The 22,234-nt window shown below is 33.6% G+C and overlaps 1 long non-coding RNA gene across 1 annotated transcript in view; it reads left to right on the plus strand.

Annotated features, from left to right (window-relative positions):
* Positions 1–21,254, plus strand: part of LOC138813024 (uncharacterized) — a 62,060-nt gene extending 40,806 nt beyond the window's left edge. Inside the window, exon 3 of the long non-coding RNA XR_011367683.1 lies at positions 21,154–21,254. This is a non-coding gene — a long non-coding RNA (uncharacterized lncRNA). The remainder of the gene's footprint in view (positions 1–21,153) is intronic.
* The last annotated feature ends 980 nt before the right edge of the window (positions 21,255–22,234 follow it).

The raw sequence follows: 22,234 nt of genomic DNA on the forward strand, positions 1-22,234 counted from the left end.
ATGGCTCAGTGGCAGAGCGCTTGCCTTGCAATGCCTGAGGCCCTGGGTTCGATTCCCCAGCACCACATAAGCAAAAAGAAAAAAGCCGGAAGTGGCGCTGTGGCTCAAGTGATAGAGCGCTAGCCTTGAGCTGAAGAGCTGAGGGACAGCGCCCAGGCCCAGAGTTCAGGCCCCACAACTGGACCCAAAAAAAAAAAAAAAAAAAAAAAAAAGAAATATTCATGGAGTGATTTTGACCGACTTGACCAAATAGGTATTACTCTCTGGTTATTTCTGTGAAACTCAAGGTGGATAAACTCTTTCCAGATTTCTTTTGAAAATAACTTTCTTTGTAAGATCGTATCTATTCACACTAAGATAATAAACCCCGTATTGTTAAGGTTTGAATATCGCATCATATTGACTGAAAATCAGTATTGTGGCTATGCTTGTTAGATATATATTTAAAAAAAAAAAACATGCGTCATCTCCAGATTGTGGATGCATTTGAAGTTGTTTTGTACATACAAAGGTTTCTTCAATAATAGTTCTTTTGTGGGAGTAACTATCACAACTTTAACAAATAAGGCTTTTCGAATATGTTTTCCAATATAAATAACATCTCAGACCGAGTCTTGCAATCTCTGAAAACCATCTAAATATTTTAGTAATATTTTAGTTCATTGATTATACAGCTAAAGACATTTCTGAAATAAATATTGTTAAGATCTGAAAATGTAAGTGGGTATATAGGCTTTTTTATGGATCATTTTATGAAAAGCCAGTTTTTATGAAACTAAAAGAAATAGAATAAAAGAATGTAAGTGAATTGTGTAACTTAATTAGTATAATTTTGTTTTCTATTAGCACAGTCCTTTGAATGTAGATGATGCAGTTAAATTATTTTTGTGTCACTGTGCTTCAGTTATTTTTAGAATCTTTGTAGTTATAAGAGTGAATTTGCAGTAAAAATAAATGTCTTTTAATATGATTAGGATTAATCTTGTGTTTTGTGTTCTAGTCCCATGAAAATGAGTTATTTTCAAGTGTTAATAGTTTATTATTGAATCTTCAGTATCATAGTAAATTTTGAAAAAAATTGGTAGTATTGATGTCTTTATTTTCGGGGGGAAGGGTCCGGTAGTGGGGGCTGAACTCTGGGCGCTGTCACTCAGCTCTTCAGCTCAAGGCTAGCGCTCTACCACTTGAGCCACAGCGTCACTTCCAGCTTTTTTCTTTATGCTTGTGTGTTGCTAAGGAATCGAACCCAGGGCTTCATGCATGCAAGGCAAGCACTCTACCACTAAGCCACCTTCCCAGCCCTTCATGTCTTTTTAAACCAATAGTATTCACAAGTTGGAGAGTCTTTAATTCATACTTAGGTCTTGGTGTCTATGATTTTTTATCCTCTCATTCCTAATATTAGTGATAGGTCAGAGTGCATTTTTGAGTATAGGAAAGGTAAAATATTTATCTGGGGTCAAAGGTGATTTTTATATCAGTCTTGATTTAATAGCATTTTAAAGTAGTACCTTTCTCTCAAAATGTTAGGTGTAAAAAGCAATCAAAATACTTCGAATGGTAAACAACTTAGTTGAGCTTCAATGTGGAAATGAGACCTGCAGTCTGTTTCCATCAGGAATTGGGGAGGTCATTATTTCAGTAAGACAGTGTTAAACAGAGATAGGGTCCCCAGGGTGTTCAGTGTTGAGTGAAGGGATAAAATATGATTTCTACTATTTTGAGCTAGAAATCAAGAATATTATACTTTAGCAGTTGTTTTCACCAGGGAGCTATGCATTGATTATGAACTTTGAGTTTTTATATTATAGTTCCCTATTTTCTAACAAAGATAAAGTGAAATATTGTGAAAGTGAAAACAATAATTCTGGGAAATTTTCCTAGAATTTGTAAACTAAGTGCAAGTATTTTAGTCATAAAATAGAATGAGGTTAATTGATAGAGTGAGAGATGATCCTCAGGGTAACACTTACCATGAGTGCAATGTTGTACTAATAATTCCAACTCTGAAGACTTCAATATCATCATCTGAGAATTAAAAATGTAAGGAGTTCCACTTTATGCAATTATTGTGAGGATTAAATTATATACCATAGGTAAAGTACTTGGAAAAACAATCAATTAGTATTTGGCACATTCTACCTGTTTTTTATCATGTGATGAATTCTAACATTTTTACCGTGATTTTTTTTTTGATGTATAAGTAATATATTTGCTTGTTTAGTTTTTTTTAATATTATTTTATTTTATTTGAGAACATACTGTACAGAGGGGCTACAATTACATGGGCAGGATAATGCATACATTTCTTACCAAGCATTGCAGCCTCCTCCTTTGTTTACCCTTCACCTACCTTCCCAGCCTCCCCCCTCCCCCCACCCAATTATACCCCCCTCCCCCCCACCGACATTGTAAAGCTGGTTTTGACATGATATTTTGTACTTCTCATTGTATGTGCAATGTGATGTATTGATATGCATTGCATTGATCACTTTTCTGTCACTATGAGGAAAATACCTGCAAAGAAAATGTCTGAGGAGGAAACTATTATATTGACTCATGGTTTAAGAGAACACAGTTAAAGATCAAATGTCTCCATTTTTTAAATCATATTTTTATTATCTTAACTAGGTGTACATGGGAATTTCCTTTCAATAAATGAGTTTTTTAAGTATAATGGATCTTTATATAACTTTTCCCTACCCTTCCAAACCTCACCCCACTTTAATTTTTTCTAGTTTCATATTATTTGCATTGAATATAATGTCTTCACTCTTACTCCATAACTCTCTTTATTTCTTCCCTTTGACTTCCCCTCACATCTTCCAAGTGATAGTTTCCTGGTATTCATTTTGTTGGATTAAAAGTTCAATTTTATAAGAAATGACACCTTTTAAATACTGCTCTGAAAAATGAAAACTTTGGTTAATACTGTTGTTTAACTTGCATAAAATTCTGGCTTCCAAATATGCGACAGAACATGGGTCCTTTGTGTGTATGGCTCTGACTTCATTTACTTAACATATTTTTATATCTATCCCTTTCTTTGCAAATAATGTAACAGTCCTCATAATGGATAGATGTAATCCAATTTTGTATATATGACATACTTTCTACAACCATCCCTCTGTCAAAAGGCATCTTGGCTGTTTCCATAACTTGGCTGTGGTGAATAGTGCAATAATGAACAAGGTTGTGAAAGTGATTTTACTGTAACCTTTTGGAAGAATTCATCACTCTCTTTTTGGGAGCAATCCTCTAGCCAGTTTTCTAGAATAAGCACATTCTTCCTTTCATCTCCATCACAAGATATTGCAAGTCCTCAAATACACACTCTACCATACATGTCTCAATAAGCTAAAACCACACTATGCCCATATTCTTAAAATATATTTTTAATACTTACATAAATTTAGTGAGAACCTTCTATGTGCTTTCCTAATGTGGGAATGAGAGACATGACAACAGAGTAAAAGTATGAAATATACATTTTAATTAGCTATTATTATATTTAAAACTTTTTCAGCTCTAACTCACAGACTCACTCACTATTATTTTAATCTTTATTTGATTACTTCATCTATCCCCTAAATTATAACAGGTGAGTTAAATACAGACAAAAAATTGTGGTTTGATTTTGACACTCATGTGTGAGGATGCACAATATGGGCAAATAGATGGATTGGAATTAATAGCAATTACCCATTTTGTTAAAGTAGAGATGGTTTTTTTCCAAACTGATACATATTTCATTCAACAAAAAGAAACTTGTAAAAATTCCCTTTGTTTTGCTCTTCATTAACTTTTGTTTCCATTTTATTTTATAATGAAGGATGATTTCATATATGTACTGTAGATACAAAAATATGTTAAACTATTTCTACCCCTATGTATTGATATATACATACATACATATATTACACAGGTTACAATGATAATTTATAACTTCTGTAACTATACAATTTACTAAATTATTAAAAACATCGATGGTTCATGCCTTGAATCCTGGTTACTCAGGAGGCTGAGATCTGATGAACATGGTTTAAAGCCATCCTCGGCAGGAAAGTCCATGAGCCTCTTATCTCCAAACAACCAACAGAAAATAAGAATAGGAACTGTGGCTCAAAGTAATAGAGTGGTAGCCTTGAGAGAAAAAGCTCAGGGACATCACCCAGGCTCTTAGTTCAATAACTACAATCTACCCCAAAAAATCTATCTAATTTACATCTGTGTAAGTAGAGTATTTCCATCACCCAAATGCACATCCATGCTCATTTGCAAGGTAAATCTGTTTTGTCTGAAGTACCACTAAACATTATCACTAAAGTAGCATTGGAACGTGGGTTCATTCTATATCTCTAATGGATTTTTCTCCACTAAAATACTCAAGTGTTACAATTATTCCAATTATTTAAAATCATACCTTTTTTCTTTAATACCCCTAATATTACAGTTTGAATTCAGTGTCTTGTGCCCCCTAAATGGGTGTTCTTTCCACTTTGTCATGTGTCCAGCCCTAAATTATCCTGACAATTTTGCAGATAGACACTGGCTTCCTACATGTGTAAGATCTTAGCCTCAGTCCACTTTATGTTATTCTTCCTGGAATTTAGATTAACAAGTGCATGGTATTAGGTAAAGTTTTTTTCTGTCTAGTCTGGGCGTTAGCCACTGTACTCACATCAGTGCACTCCCATGTAGTCAGGATTTTCATAAGCTTGTCATAGCTGATTTTTAAAAAAATCTTTGCATTTCCTGCAGGTTCTTGAGTACTGAATTAATTGTGTTTTCTTGTCTTGTTTTGTTTCATTTGAATGTATGTGTTGAGTTGTTCCTCACTTTTCCTTGTTTCTTTCCCTGATGTTCTTACCTAAAGTGCTGAGAAACCAATTTTTCTTTCTCAAGATTGTCAGGGTGAACATTATTTATTTTAAAGCAATTTCAGTAACAATTAAACACCTTCATATCTATGAATGGTATACAAATGCTAAGCGCTGAGAAGGGTGTTTGTACTTTCACGGTAGACTTTGTCATACACAGATCATGAAATATATGAAGATAATATAACTACAGATGCATGCCAGGAGGAGAAAAACCTATTATTAATGGTGTGACAGAGGCTTCCCTTCTAGTGAAAGAAATATATTGCTTTATGTAGGATTTCACAAAATCATATTGCTAGGAAGATCCTAAGCAATCCTCTAATACTATAGACTTGAGAGTGATGAATTGACTTCCTTAATAATTTACTTTTGGGTCAAATAAATGCAGGCATCCAAAAAGAGTGTAGATTTTAGAGAAACATGATGAATTTTATGTAAATAGGTCCTTAGCTGATTTTGTTAATTTGTGAGCTAATACAGGGAAATAAAGTACAGCAAGGTAAAAAAATAAAGAACTTCACATTGAAATACTCATTTGTGTGTGTGTGTGTGCGGTGCATGTGCTCATGCATGCACTCATAATTCTTGAGGCTTGATAGTGCCTGGGAACTATTCCTCAGCTTCTGTGCCCAAGGATAGTGGTCTACAACTTCAGCCACTTCTGTGGGGTTTTTTTGTTTTTGTTTTTGTTTTGTTTTTGTTTTTGTTTTTGTTTTTTTTAGATAATCGCTTGTATTTTCATGATTGGACTGGCTTTGAAATGGTCATGAGATTTCAGACTCCCTATTAGCTAGTTAAGCTTATTCAGCCTCTGAGTACCTAGTTAAAATTCTGGCTGTCCTCTTTGCTTCACTGCTCTTTTATTCATTTCCTGAGGTAATCACAAGCCTAAGTCATATATATGTCTAATTGCTTTAAAAATACTGTTACTGCTTGGCACCAGGGGCTCCTATCTGTACTCTTAACTACTTAGGAGGCTTGAGAACAGAACCCAGGCCAAAAGTTTAGTGGAATTCCTTCTCAATCTATAGCTGGCTGCATTGGATCATTTCCACCATCCTTCACTATCTAGTTACTACGATTGGAAGGACTGTGGATCCAGGCCAGTCAAGGTAGCAGGCTGGACAAGTTGGTGTTCATCTCGGATGCCACTGATGATGAGAAAGCTAAAAGGACAGATCAGGTGCATGTTCTTGTGGAAAGGAAACACCTATCCTAAAATTAACCACTGATACGACGCCGGCCTAGCAGGAAAAATATACCCCAAGTTGAAATACCCACAATTTCCCACAACCAAAATAAGTATATACATGAACATTCAAAAACTTAGTACAATCTGTTCTTTGCTCTAATATCAGCTTCATCTGATTATCGTATGATGTGACAGAACAGTTTCTTCATTAATCTTATGATAATTTAAAAAGACCTAAAAAAATTCTTTCTCACTTATTAAGTGCAAATTAATGGCAAATTTCATCATTTCTTACATATTTGACTACCACTATAAATTCATCTTATGATTATCATTAATAGTAATATATTCTGATTTATTACTTTACTTTGTAACAGTTTTTAAACTTTTTGCTTTTTTGCTGAAGTTGAAATATTTAAATAGTATCATCAAAGTATATTCCTTGGGTATTTAGGGCAGTTTTTTACGAAGTTTTTAACCAATGGATTCTAAGAATTCTTAATTGGTATATCATTTGGTTTATTTTAAATTTCAATTTAATTTTATTTTAATGGTAGTGTACACAGGGGTTACAGTTACATAAATAAGGTAAAGTAATGAGTACATTTCATAGGGAAGGAACATTGTTATCTCTTCCATCGATTTTTTTTGTACACTCAAAAGAAGAACTACTGATGCTTTTGTAGTTGCTATTGATACATGGGTAATTTTGCTTTCTTTGTTAATGCATTTTTATTATAAAATCAATATACAGAGGGTTTATACTTAATTAAGTCAACTAAAGAGTACACTTCATTTTATTTTCTAAATTTCAAATTTTGGGCTTAAATTATTTCTTTTGTTTCTTTAGGGCAATTCATTTTTTTCAGAGTTGTACGATTAGTTAACTTAATATTTAACATATGACTATTTAAAAATTATTTTCTTAATTTTTATATGGCTATTGATTTTAAATAAATTTATTTTCTTATAGTTATAAACATATTTGTCCAGGTAACAAATACTTACTGTATTTTCAAGAAGCACATACTTTATTAAGAAAGTCTTGGTCACTCTTTGGAAATATTTTTACTTGAATTAAAAAAAAAAGTTTGATCTCCGCATTGTGATTTGTGGCATCCATTTTCTAGCTATGGTGGGAAGTGCAAATAGGGTTTGTAATTCGAGAGATACTGAGAAACTCTGTGACCTTATTATAAAACTATTCAGAATGAAATGATTAGAGATATAGCCATCGCTAGTGTTATATAGGGCACCTCGCTATCATATTCTAAATCTTGAGTTAAAATACCAGTAACATCAATCTTTTGTCAAAATAAAAGGACACATGTTTAAAAATGTTTATTATTTAAACTTATTTGCCAAGATTCTCATGTCTTCTAATAATTTTCAATTTACTTAATCTATTAAAATCCAAGTATATTGTGATTGTTTTATTTCTACTAAACTTTTAAATTGTACGAGCAATATTAAGATTTCATATATTATCATACTTTTACTATTTGTGATAATTTCCTCCATTTAGTATGATAATATCAATATTCCAAATGTGTTTATGTGGTGTGTATGTGTGTGTTTAAGTGGTTTGTGTGTTTGTGTGCTTTGTGTGTACTTTGTAAAGTTTGGGAGATCACACCATTGCTTCACACATGCTAGGCCAATGTTTTACCACTGGGCAATACTGCCTTGTTATAATCCAAATAGTGTTTTAAATCATGACTTTGAAACTTTCATTCCTAGTATGTTTTTTCAAAATTATATATGATAAAATGTGATACATATTCTATCCACGCTAGCAATTTTTATTGTTATTTAGAATATTCCCACTGCCTTTCCACTTCCAAACTCTTGTGTTTGTTATTGATAAAGGTTTTACTTTGCTTCTCTCTTCATTCTTTCTCCCTTTATAGTTTAGCTATTCTTTCTTCTATTTCTTTGGGAATTAATTATCATATTCCTATTAAATTTCCTTACATTGTAACAGGTATATACAATGCTTTATTTCCTATTTTATTTTTTCCCATTTTTACTGACTTTTGGTCCAAACTATTAGATGGATTAAAAAGAAACTTGACTCAGGACACTTTACTTTTCTCCTTCTCTTCTCTGAAGTCTTTCTGTTTTTTGAAACACAATAGCAATGACATATAGCTCCTATGTGGTCCATCATTCTTTCCCCTCTCACTCTCCTCTGTTGTAAAGCTCAAGTTGTTATCATTCAGATTTAGTATGCTACAGCATTATCTAAATCTTAACTCATTCCTAAATTAATTTTATTTGTTTCCAGTATTCTCTAAAGGCATTTCTCTATGTATACTATCTGGGGTCTTGTGTTTTTCCAAGGTACAAAATATGAGTGACTATCAAACATCTAGATATCTCTGTAGAATATTGGTCCACCTGCTCAATAAATTCGTATGTAAATTCAAGGAATACAGGTCAGTCAGAACAATCTTGTAAAATGGTGTAGCTTCAGCCTTCATACTAGCTTTGAATCTTATTACCATGTTTAGTAGTGAAGATAAAATAGTTCTACTATAAGAGCAGATACATAGAAGAATGTAACAGATTTGTCAAAAATCTATTCTTAGTTTTATGAACAATAGATTTTGAAAACTATCCTATGACTTTATGAAATAAAAATAAAATCTTAAATGGGTGTATTGACACTATTGTCTCTTGAGATTTAAAGAATGATCTTAGAATACTACCTCAATCCTTTTTTGTTTTGTTTTGTATTTTTGTCATTCATGGGGCTTGAACTCTGGGCTTAGGCGCTGTCTGTGTGCTCTTCCGCTCAATGTGAGTGCCCTACCGCTTGAGTCACAGCACCAGATCTGGTTTTCTAGAGGTTTATTGGATATAAGATTCTCATGGACGTTTCTGCCTGGGATGGCTTTAAACCGTGATCCTCAATTCTCAGACTCCTCAGTAACTAGGGTTACAGATATGAGCCTCAGACACCCGTCCTACCTCCATCCTTATACAAAAATTTAAAATAAAAATGATTATCAAACTAAATGTGACATGTGAAAACCTATAAAACATAAATGTAAAATTTCATGACATTGCATCACTAAGGGTTTCTAAAAAGTTGACATGGAAAGCATTAGTGGCTAAAGAAAAGCAAGAATAAACTGGATTATATCAAGTGATAGCTTTTCATAATTCAAAGGATACTATAACCGAAGTGAAAACATATCCAACAGATAGAGGGAACATATTTGTTAATGCTACAATGTTAATGTTACAATATTTCTGAATCTTAAGTATTTTTATATCTTCTAATTCTATATAAATTTTTACCTGAATAGGATATTTCTTTGAAGAACATATATAAATTAATAGTCAATAGGAGGAGCATATGAAATAAGTTCTTCTTTAGTTTCTAAGAAAATAGACAAAGAAAACTCACTAGTTTGACCCTAATATAAAAAGATGACAGAAAATATAGTAATGCATTTGTGGAGAAAATGATAAACTCTACATAGGAGAATGATTTGTATAATACTGCGATCATTTTAGCAAGCAAGATTGCAAGTCTTCAAAAGGTCAGAGAGAATTTTATATGATCCAGCCATTAAACTTCTATGTATGTATTAAAGAGAAGTAAAAAACTTGTTTGGACAGGGAATGTAGTTCATTGACAGTGCACTTGAATAATATGTGTGAGACCCTGGAAATAATCCCCAAAACAAATGTGAAAAGACACACTATAGAGGATGTATGCTGGACAAACTCCTATAAGTGAATTTTATATCTTTTTTAATGTCTGTTCTAAAATTTGCAGCATTTCTATTTGAGGAAATGCAAGTTTGTGAAAATTAGGCTTGGAAAACCTATTATTGTACAATTTAATTCCAAAGCACTAAAATGTATACAATAAAAGGAGATTATATATTGATGTGAATTTCATGTCAGCAAAAAAGTAAACTATTGTTAAAAACACTTCACACAAATTGCAGAATACCTAAAAAGATGTGTTCAGTGTTGGCTAAAAATTCCTTGTAAACTACAGCGTTTAAAACAAAGATGTGATTTCTGTGTACTTTGAGTTTTTTTGGTCCGTTGTTTTTTTGAGTTTATACAGAGATAACTCAATCAAAAAGTGTATGTGATAACTGTAATATCTAAGAATTATGCATCACTTATAACTAATTGATAACCTTTTCTGGAAGAAACTTTTAGCAAATCACAGATGACCCAAATCTATGCATCTGCATTCTGTGAAAGTCATATGTTACTTCCTCAATCCAATTGTATTCTCTACTTCGCTAGGAAAATAAAATATTCTTAAGGTAAGAGCCAATAGCAGCGAAAAGAAACAAAATGCATAATCATCTTAATATATTTGTGAAAATAACAAATGAAATAAAACAATTCCAATATTAGTACCTATGAAGATGCTCCAGAATACCAATATCCATTGAATTTTTGGAATTTTAATTTCTACCAACATATAAAAACTAGAACAAGAAAACAAATATAGTCTTAGAGCAAACCAGCCTTGGACTAATTTTTTAAATTGTTTTGACATTACAAAATAATTGATCCCCTGGGAAGGTATGTGAAGGGTAAAAAAAGGAGGAAGCTGCAATGCTTGATAAGAAATGTACTCATTTTCTTGTCCATGTAATTGTAACTCCTCTGTGCAGTATGTTCACAATAAAAAATAAAATTTATAAAAAAGTGAGGAAAAGGAAAAAAAGGAAAAAAAGAAAAGAAAAGAAAAAAATCAAAAGAATTGATACAATTAAGATAATGATTTTTCCTATGGAAATCAACTTAAAATGTTTATTACGTATTATAGCTCAAATACCAAACAAGATTATTTTTATACAATCATTACAAATATCATTTTATTGCTATAGTAAAATAGAATAAAAGACCAGTCCTAATATACTATCATTATTCTTAATTCCTAATCATTACCTAAATATCTTAAACTAAATAGTCATGTCTTTAACATAAATGTAAATATTCTATAGTTTTTACTTAACATTTTCCAGAGGCTTGTATTCTTGTTTCTAAGAAATGTTCACAGCAGTTAAAAGGTGCTTTTTTGAAATTAATGTGATATATATTGTTGTTGTTTGCAAGCCCTGGGCATTATCCCTAAGATTTTTTATGCTAAAAGCCAGCATTCTAAAACTTGAGGCACAGAGGTAACTCCTGTTTTTAGTGGTTAAATGGAGATAAGAATCTAACAAATACTTTTTTGCTGGGGGGGGGGAGGGTCCAGTCATGGGGCCTGAACTCTGGCCTGGGCGCTGTCCCTCAGCTCTTCAGCTCAAGGCTAGAGCTCTACCACTTGATCCACAGCGCCACTTCCAGCTTTTTTCTTTTTGCTTATGTGGTGCTGAGGAATCGAACCCAGGGCCTCATGCATGCAAGGCAAGCGCTCTACCACTAAGCCACCTTCCCAGCCCCCTAAAAAGTATTTTCCTCTCTGAGCTAGTTTCGAACACAATTCTAAGATCTCATTAACCAGAATAGCTCAAATTATAGGCATGAGTCACTGGCACTTGGTTTGATGTATTTTTTTAATTTTAATTATGTTTTAAGATTTTTGTTTCACTATAATGTACATCATTCTACACATAAATTCAGATATATGTATATATTTCTGATGACAAATAATCTCTAAAATGTATGTCTTTCTTCATATAATATATATATATATATATATTTCTGAAGACAGACTTCCTCTAAAATTTTTATGCTACTATTTTTTGATCTTTTTCATTTCAAAGATATACAGTCTATTGTTCCAAATGTTTCCTAGAATAAAATAACTAATATTTCAATAGAATGTAGAATCTATTACTTTCAAGGGAATTTTAGATATACACATGATATTGCAGTAACATTTACAGTATGTTACTTGAAATAATTCTGTTCACACTCTTAAATATTTGTGTGTAGTGGTGTGGAGAGAGGAAGTTCATTCATAGTGGTAAGAAATTTGCAATACTTCCAAAATCTATTCCATAATTTGTTATAAGCACATAGTCAATCTACCTGTTATGGTTTAGTTTTTTTGTTTCTTTATTTGTGCAAATCTTTAATATGGATGCATGCACAGTGGTAACATTAAAAATATTAATCCAGATTTTGTGCATATTTATATTTCTCTTGGGAAAACTAATGAGCTCCCAGAAAATGTCCATAAGGAGACTTTCAATTCTAATATCACGGTTTGTCTTAAAATGCTTTAAATTCTACACACTCTAATGTGGACACAGGGTCATATTATGGAACTTTTCTCTTCAGAGTGTGAGCACTACCCTATTGCTTAACATGGACAATATACCTTCATACATATACTGGGCATGTCAAAGAAGAAGTGGTAGTTGAACAATTTTCTTAGCAGTTTTTACAGATGAAATGGAAATAGAGCACCTATGAACTCAAAAGGATTGTGCAAAGAAGACAAGGGCACAATGTAGAATGTGCCATGACATGCTGAAGTATATTTTCAAATAATGTGCTCAGGTGTGAGGGTGTGTTCAAAGTACAGATTCAGACAATGTACTTGGATATCTTGGGGTGGGGGAACTACTTTAACCTCTTCTGGGATAAATGTACAAGAACAAGCCTATAACTCTGACTCTAATCAGCCACATCATCAACTAGGGATATTTTCCAACTGCAAAGTGAGAAAAAAAAAGGCTCATCACAGTTAGTATTCGGGTTGAAGCAATGGCAATCACATAACTTTTCTCATAAGTTTTCAATTGTTTTGGAGCATTAAAGTAGGAAAAAGCCAAATAATTATTTTGCATGTACCTAAATTAAATGGGATGTATTCTACTGGTCTCTCTTTAACTTGAAAGTTATAGATTATGTCTTATTTACTCTATCTTGGGACAGTGATCTGCTGCCAGTTATTTTCTTCTCGTCCCCTTCTTTTGCCCTTCCACTTACATAATTATTAGTTAAAGAGACAAACTTAAGCTTGCATTTATAAATTCTTCAAAATTATCTGAACTACTTTATACTTCTGGCAGCCTCCTATATCTTTCTCAAGGGAAATATTTTTGACACTACCATTTTTATCCTCCATGATATTGGATAGCTTCCTGCCTAATTCAGTGCAAGATATACATGAAACTCATCCAGATTTCTCAAAACTCGTACCACCATAAAATCCTATCTTACATAGAAATCATGCTTTTAGAATGTCTGGGGAAGTGGCATCTCTCATTTTTGAATGACCCTAAGTGATACTTACATGGAGTCATATTTTAAACCAATATGCCACTCAGTAGATGAACGAATTGACAAAATGGGTTTATGTATGCACGGTGGAATTCTATACTTCAAATTCATACGGGGCTGGAAAGTCTAGGAAAAATCCCACTAAAACCTGTTGCAACAATGAGAAGTACAGAATGTCATGTCAAAACCAGCTTTACAATGTCGGTGTGTGGGGGGGAGGGGGGATGATTGGGTGGGGGGGAGGGGGGAGGCTGGGAAGGGAGGTGAAGGGTAAACAAAGGAGGAGGCTGCAATCCTTGGTAAGAAATGTATGCATTATCCTGCCCATGAAATTGTACCCCCTCTGTACAGTATGTTCTCAAATAAAATTTAAAAAAAAGACATAAAGAAAGAGATTCCGTGGTTTCCTCATTTGTAATAAGTAGGAAATGTCTAGGATATTCCTAGCAGTTGAGCAGAATTGCTCAATAACTATGTATGTATGACCATATAAGATGATGATGAGCAAAATGGACTCCTGGATATGGGAACAGAGTTTTCTGTTGGTGGTTGTTGTTTTTAATGTACTATGTGATTTCTTTTTTCTTTTGTGTTTTCCCTTTGGTTTATCCTTGTTATATTTGATTTCAATATCCCGTGTATTGTATATACATTCATATTAATTTGGCAAGGGAAGAGGAACAACGAAATGGCAAGACAAAGAACAAACGGCAAACCAATGCAATAGCAATACTCACAAAACAACATGTTGGAAATTTACATTACAATTTATGAGGGGTCAATTGGGCTGAAGGAAAACTGTGAGAAAAATGGGGGAGGGGGTAAAAAGTTACACATGTTATGTATTCAGTACCTTATAATTACTACAACCCCTTCTATATATCACCTTGATGATATAATTAAAATAAAAATGAGCTGTATAAAATATAATATTACTGTATTGGTATAGTAAATATTATTCTATGTGTATTAACTTTTTAAGAAATGAAGATTTTTGGCTGCTAATTTGAATTAATTACCCCTTCATCAGAGGGTCATCAACTTGAATATCATCAAACTATTCAATATTTTCAGAATATAATTGTCATTATTTTGAAAAAAACATTGTTTTAGTATTGTCTCATACTAAAACAAAAATAGTTCAATTCTGTTGGAACTCCTAACTTTTAAAACGGAATAATTGTTAAGAGGACAGAGTATATATGTTCTTCAACATTCCTATGACAACTAATTACTCATTTTCAAATTCTGAACATGCAACACTAGAGACATTCAAAACAGTACCTGTTTGCATTTTATTTAATTCTGCAATAAGTACTGTTTTCAATGGGGCGTTACATATTTAAATTCAACAGAAAAAATAGCCACAGTCGGGTAGAAGGTAAAACTATGAAGTGTCTATATTAATTCCTCAAGAGTAAACATTTGTTCATCAAAGTAAGCCATCATTTCTATAATCATCAATCCCAAGTTTTTATGCCATAAAGTCATCCTAGCCCCAAAATTTCCAACTTGTAATGTGCACCTTAAGATTCCTTAAATTCACAACATGACAAGCATATAACTATTGTGAAAAAATACTACACTTCTGCTAATGTGATGCCCTTCGTATTGTGGAAAGAACACTACACTAAACTTTGCTGCATCATTTTCCACCCAGTGTTATCCTTGATATCAGAACACTTGCAAATATTATTTATAGTTATATATTTTATCTACCATAGATATTCAGGAGATCTGAATGTCTGAATATTAAGATCTGAAGACTCTGGTTCAAATCCCACCCAGGAAGGACGGTTCCTTAGATTCTTACCTCCAATAAACTGCTCACGTAAAACCTGACACAAGTGGCACTGAGGTTCAAGTGGTAGAGCAGTAGCCTAGAGCAAAAACAGGCTCAGGGACAGTGCCCAGACCTAGAAGTTAAGATGTCACACAATTACTCTCTTCATACCATGTTACACCAAAGTCTCAAAAAGTTGCTCTTTTGGTAAATTTATAAATTAATAGCATCAATTTGTTGTCAACTTTATCTAGATTATTCACATTATCATGTTACTTATGAACTGTTGAAATTAACTGTTAACTAAGTTCTAATTATACCTTACATGAAAGAATATTTTAGGCAAATAGAATGCCAGAATCATTTGTGAATTTGTAAATTAAATCTTCTACTTAAAAAGAATTTGATAGTAAAGTATAGAATATTAAATTACAAACAAAAATATTTACTTTAAATCTAAATTCTTATTTAGCCAGGTCTACAAAGTCCTACTTTAAATGAACTTTCCTATTTCTCTAGGCTTAAGCTTTTGAAATTCTTCATCATTTCTTTAGAATCTAACAGAATGATGGTTGCTTTTTCAAATTCTTGGTTGGGAATCATGAGCTCTTTTGCATCTAGTAATGTTCTGTAATGAAGACGACATTTAAACACAACTGAGGATTATATATGAGTTGCATTTCAATAGGAAACTTGACTTCTCAAAACATATTGAAAAAATTAGCCCAAACTTCCAAATGTGTATTCCTTTCTGGCTTATTTTTTATTCCTTTCTGGGTTTGTTTTATTGACACAAAATTATACTACCTATTGCACTGAAAGTATCACTATGTCATTCCACTCTCTAATCAGCTGAGTTAGTCTGAGTGCTAGAATTCCTGGCTTGTATCACATTGTCCTACCATAGTTTTTTGATTTATTTAATCTAGATACAGACTAGCAATTCTGAACTTCTCCAATAATATTTTTCACTAGAGTGATGGCTCAGGCTGTTTATGTACTATTTTCAAAGATGTTCTAACATTTGACACAGGATATGAACATTTTCAGGTGCACTGAACGGGTCTCTGATTCATTCCTCTCTGGATCCAATCCCTTTATTAATGATGACTTGAATTTCTTACTATCTCTGTTCCCACCTATGTAATATTCTCAAGCTTTTTGGGGAAATTTCACTTGAGGACTTTCTACTATTAAAAATTATCACTTGATTTTATTTTTACTCAAGACATATTTTCTAACTTTTCTACAGAATCTGAGAGTTGTTCCATATGTGTGTTTGAACATATAAGTGCATCTGTGTGTATGTGTGTATTTGTATGTATATATGTATGCAAAAACCTGAAGCCCTTCTTCAGCAATCTTGCCCATAACTAGTATTCCATCACTTGAGACATTATTCTAATGCATCTTTTGCCTGGTTAATTATAGTATTTTGCCCAAGCTCGATACAATCTGAACTTCCCAGACTGCTTTACATTCTTAAGTTTTATTTCTCCAGGGGTATCAACTTTTGAACTGCAACCATTTTAGTGAGTGTAAAATCTGTTTTCCAGAGTTTTAACTCGAGTTCATATAAAGATAGATGAACATACACATTACATATGCTGAGTATACACTGTTAGAAATGTGATCATAAGCAGGGTTCAAGTGTTTCACACCTGTAATCCTAGCTAATTAGGAGGCTGAGATCTGAGGATTGCAGTTCAAATCCAGCATGAGTAGGAAAGTTTCTGAGGCATTTATCTCTAATTAACCACCAGAAAACTGGAAGTGGTGTGGGGTTCAAAGGTAGAGAAAAAGTTTTGAGCTGAAGAATAGAGGGACAGTGCCCAGGCCCGGAGTTCAGGCCCCACTACCATCAAAAAAAAGAAAGAAAAGAAAAAGTAAAAGAAATGTAATCTTAGCCACTAGTTCATTGCTAGTATAATTCCTACTCTCGACATGGCCTTTTTTCCAGTTAAGTCCATGGTCTTATATCTGAATTGCTTGGAACCAGAATTATTCTTCCATTCTACTTTTTACAAATTTGAATGATTAGCTATCATGATTTAGAGGTAGTAGAAGAAAGAGACTGTTCTCATCCTTCATGTTCCACTTAGTAGTAATGCTTTCTCTATGTCACTCCCATAGATCTACATACTGGCCTTGGCTTTATTATTTGAAAGTTGTCTTTTTTGCAGAGTCTTGTATAGAGTATTGAACCATTATACTTAAATACAGAACTTCTCTTTCTCCTATTCCTATTGTTTCTCCTTCTGTTAACTTATGTACACTTGGATAATAATGCACAACACAAACACTGACAAAAAATGTTTCTGAGTACCTTCTTCCCACTTAAAATAGGTCTGAATTTACAGAGCACTTAGGAAATTTGAACTTAATGTACTCCAGGATATTGTTTTACTTTTTCATGTTTTTTATTGTGAAAATGGTGGACAGAAGGGTTAGAGTTACATAAGTAAGTTAATGACTACATTATCTAACGAGCATTGTTACCTCCTATTTTGTCTTTCCCCTGCCATGCCTTTTCTCCCCACAACCCCAACTCTCCCCTCCTATCCCCAAGTTGTAAAGTTCGTTTTGAACATAGTGTTTTGTTCGTCTCATTGTTACAACAGGTCATACTGTATCCTTGTTTCACCATTTTATTTCCCTTCCCCTCCCCACATTAGAAAAATGTATGTGCAAGGTCACTGATATCAAACAGTGGAAATGGGTTATACCATGGAGGAAGAAAATGGAAGAGAAAAAAAAACCACATAATATATATTAGATACATTAAAAACAATAGTAAGAAAGAAAAAAAACAAGTTATGCCCCTATTTTGGGGCTCATTTCACTTAACATAATCTTATATGGCCATTTGTACATGGATAATGTTTTATAAGCCATGTAAATTCCATATTTTCTCGTTACTAAGTTGTCTCTGAAACACGTGTTACCTCATGCCCAAAGATGTCTTTGTGCTATTTCAATGAAGCCAGAAAATATTCACTTTGCCTGGAGCAGCACCGTAGATTGTTACTGAAGTAATTGGAAGGAACTTTTACAGGAAGTAGAAACTGAATCCAGGAGAGAAATTGAACATAGAGAAATGACAAAGTTCAAGTTAATTTGTGCTGTCCTTTTACTGTACAAGAAAATAATCCAAGGCTTGAAGGAAACTCTGTCCCTGACTTTTTCGAGTTTGCTCTTTATTCATAAAACTTTCTGTAGACTTCTAGTTGAGAGTATTACAAAAGGAAACAATATGCCATTTGAAGGCCAGCATAGAAAAAAATGGAAATAACATTGTTGTACAATGTTCTACTGCAAAGAAACAAGGATACTGAGGTTTTAAAATGTCTTATGCATGGATATTTAACTCCTGAGACGATTCTCTTTGTTGTAAAAGTCAGATATCCATTCCTTTCTTCTGGTCCTGAGTTTGCCATATCAAAAAGCAGGATCCAGTGAGTATGATCAGCAAAAGGAGCCTCTTTTCAAACCAGTGCTTTAAGGATGGTTCCAAAGAAATATGTGGGGTTTTTTTGTTTGCTTGTTTGTTTCTGTAGTTTGTGCTGCTTCTGGGGCTTGAACTCAGAGCCTGGACCCTGTCCCCGAACAATTGTCTTTCCTGCCCAACTGCCCCCACAGCTAGTACACTACTGCTTGAGCCAAAAGCCCATTTCCGGATGTTTTGGTGTTTAATTAGAGATAAGAATTTGACAGATTCTCCTGCCTGGATTGGCTTTGAACTGAGATAGTAAGAAAGCTAAGTGACATCAACTATATGGACTTCTCTTTGGAACCAAGAAATATTAGATGAAGATTATTATAAAGGTAATATTTGACCATTTTTAAAAGAAGAGAATACATCCAGCAAAGAAGCCATAACTTAAATAATTCAGCAAAAGTAGGTTCACTGAATCATATTGGAAAATTTTTTCTGCTTGGGAAGATTACTATTCACTTCATAGTTCCTTTTGGGGAAGCTTAAAGTATATTTGACATTTTTTGTTTGTTGTGGGGCTTGAACTCTGATCCTGGCACTCTTCCTCAGCTCTTGAGCTCAAATTGAGTGCTCTACCAGTTTAGATACTGCACCACTTCCTGATTTCTGATGGTTAATTGAAAATAAGTGTCTCATGTACCTTCTTGACCATGCTAACTTTGAACCACAATCCTCTGGTCTCAACCTCTTTGAGTAGCTAGGATGACAGGTGTGAGCCACCAGCACCCGGCTCATATTTGTAGTTATGTGCACTTAATGACACTGTAGACAAATAATGGAAATTTGAATCAAATGATGACATTTCAGCTTTTCAGAAAATTTGAGGTAGCAATAAATATGTCCTCCTTTTCCATGTTGTTACATTAATGAGTCAAGCTATTGGACTCTTACTTTAGCATCCTCTGATGTCTGTGGCGGTGGACTTAGTATAAATAATTATTAGTAGAGAAATATAGAAAGACAGATTTTTAGAAAGCAATGGAAATCAGATAGGAAAGAATAACATAGAATGGCATTCAATTTATCACACAGAGATTAAGAACTAGCCTAAGTGATATAGAATGCTAAAGATAATGAAGAATAAGCTTGGTTTATAACTAGTTCTTCAATAATCAAATATGGTTCCCTAGAAGAATTTCTGGTATAATTTAGTTATTATTATTGTGAGGTCTGCTCCTGGATGGTTCCTCTCAGCAAAGTCTCCACCCAGTACCTGTGTTACCTAGGCAACTAGGACACCTGGAAGAGGTCACATCTGCATCCGCTGAGGTCAATCTGAATTTGATGTGGCCACACTTTTCTGCACCCATACCCTAGATAAGGCCTAGCCCAGGCCCAGACGCCCTCTCTCTGCTCTTTTCTAGCTCTTTCTCAGGTCTTTCCTTCTCTTCTCTTTCCCAGCTCTCTTCTCTTTCCTAGCTCTCCCTTTCCCACCTCTTTCCCAGATGCTCTCTTTTCTAGCTCTTTTCTCTCTTTGCTAGCTCTTTTCTCTTTACCAGCTCTCTCTTTCCCAGCTGTTTCTCCTTCCCAGATCTCCCAGCAATCTTTCTCAGGCCTTTCCCCACCACGTGGAGGACCAAGATGGCCTGGTGCCAGCTGGAACTAAGAATAAACCTACTCCTTACCTGAATACCACGTGCATGGTGCTGTTTTTACTCGGGTATCTCTTTTTTAAAAAAACTAACAATTCTCATTTATTTCTTCCATCTGGATTTATTCCTTCACTTCTATCACAACTATTAATTAGCTGGTGCCTTTTTAGTGCCATACTGAGCAAAAAGATTTCCAATTCTCACTGAGACGACCCTTCTCATTGTGATTAGCAGTGACCACTCAAAAACCTGGAATCTTTGAATTTCCAGGATTAATCTTTAGTTGATATCTAAGCACATTCCTGACATTAATTGCAGTGACTTACTAACAAAATGTTTTTTTTCTCAACACTGCCTTCTAATATAGGTAAAGTACATGAATTAAGAAATATTCTTAAGTTATTATTGGAAGGAGCAATTTTATATTAAAATATAGGTTCTTTATTTGGCATTTATTAGCTAAAGAATTTTTTGCCAGTCCTGGGGATTGAACTCAGGGCCAGGGAACTCTTCCTGAGATTTTTCTTTTCTTTTCTTTTCTTTTTTGCTTAAGGCTTGCACTCTACCACTTGAGGCACAGCACCACTTCCTTTACTGTTTATGTGGTACTGAGGAATTGAACCCAGGATTCTTGCATTCTAAGCAATCACTGTACCATGAAGCCACATTCCCAGAGCCCTAAATGACTTTCTTAATATGGCATTACTTTTTCATTAGATTACTATGTAGTATAATTTAGGCTAGGTGGTAGAAAAGGAAGTGGAAAACAATACTAAGTCCAGTAAGGCTAACATTCCTATCACATCCCTAAAGAAGTACAGTGTTAAGACCTGCAGGACTCATAGGGATGTTGCATGTTACATTATTATATAAAAAAACATAAAAATTCATCCCTGACATCCACAACATTATACTTACACATTCAAATTCAAGAGCCAAAAATCTAAACCTTTTTATTGATTGATTTTATTTATTGTATTTCCTAGGAAGGAAGAAGGAGAATGTAGAAGGTGATGTTGAAAAAATATGTATATTGGCTCCTAGTCCACATTTTTGCACTTTTAAAAAGTGCTACTGATGAACTCCACATCTACTTTAATATGCTGTCTGCACAAAATGCAGAAAATGAAGACATTTATTCTGGTGGATAGTCACATATATTAACAAAATACAGTTCTGGATAAAAAAGTTACCATTATAAAGTCTTGTCTATAAAATTGTTTCATGTCCTACTAGAACAAAATGTAGTCTTGAAATTAGTCCAGCTTTCTTTGAGATTTTATGCTGTCTCAGTATTAAGATGTTCTCTAATTCCAGTAACATGGAAGCATAAAAGACATGATTTGAAGATCTCAGTAGTTTGAGAAACAAAAGTACATAATAGTTTCCTTCCTGCAGAGACATGTGATGGCAAGTATGACTGATTGTATTATAGTTCTCTTCTTTTTCTTCTTTATCTCAAGTACTGCATATCTTGGCATATTAGTCTGTCCTGCATCAGCTTACTGTAGGTGAGATTTACCTCTACTCTGCAATGTCAAGATGGGTCATGTCACTTACTTCGGCTTACAAAAATGAACCAGAAGTGGTCAAAGGCTATTTCTAGGGGAAAATTTCTATCCTATGGTCTGTGTCTAAGAGCTAACTTCTTTACTCTTACCGATAAAAATAGCATATTTCCAGAGGGAATCTTTTTTCAACTTATATACTGGAAGAATATAGCATTTAAAATTGAAGCAAAACTCAAACACAGCAAGAATTAAGCGAATATTAGTATGTGATATTAGTATGTTAGTTCCTTACCATTCTTGTATGACTATAGCACATCAGAATTTAAGAAATACTAAACAAGTACTAAACAAATAGATAACACTTCCTGTTTGATGCTATTACATTTTTTAAATAAATAAGCATTCTCTATGTGATCACTTGAGGGGTTAACTCTTTCTATAAATGTTTTCAATCACTCTAGAGTACTGTATCTAACATCCACAATCATTATCAAGAACTTGTGATTGAGATGAGAAAGAAATACCTAGATTTCTCGCTTCTCTTTTCCTCTTCTCC

This window comes from Dipodomys merriami, unplaced genomic scaffold, assembly GCF_024711535.1.
Source record: "Dipodomys merriami isolate MVZ:Mamm:240054 unplaced genomic scaffold, mDipMer1.0.p SCAF_575, whole genome shotgun sequence".
Lineage (NCBI taxonomy): Eukaryota > Metazoa > Chordata > Mammalia > Rodentia > Heteromyidae > Dipodomys > Dipodomys merriami.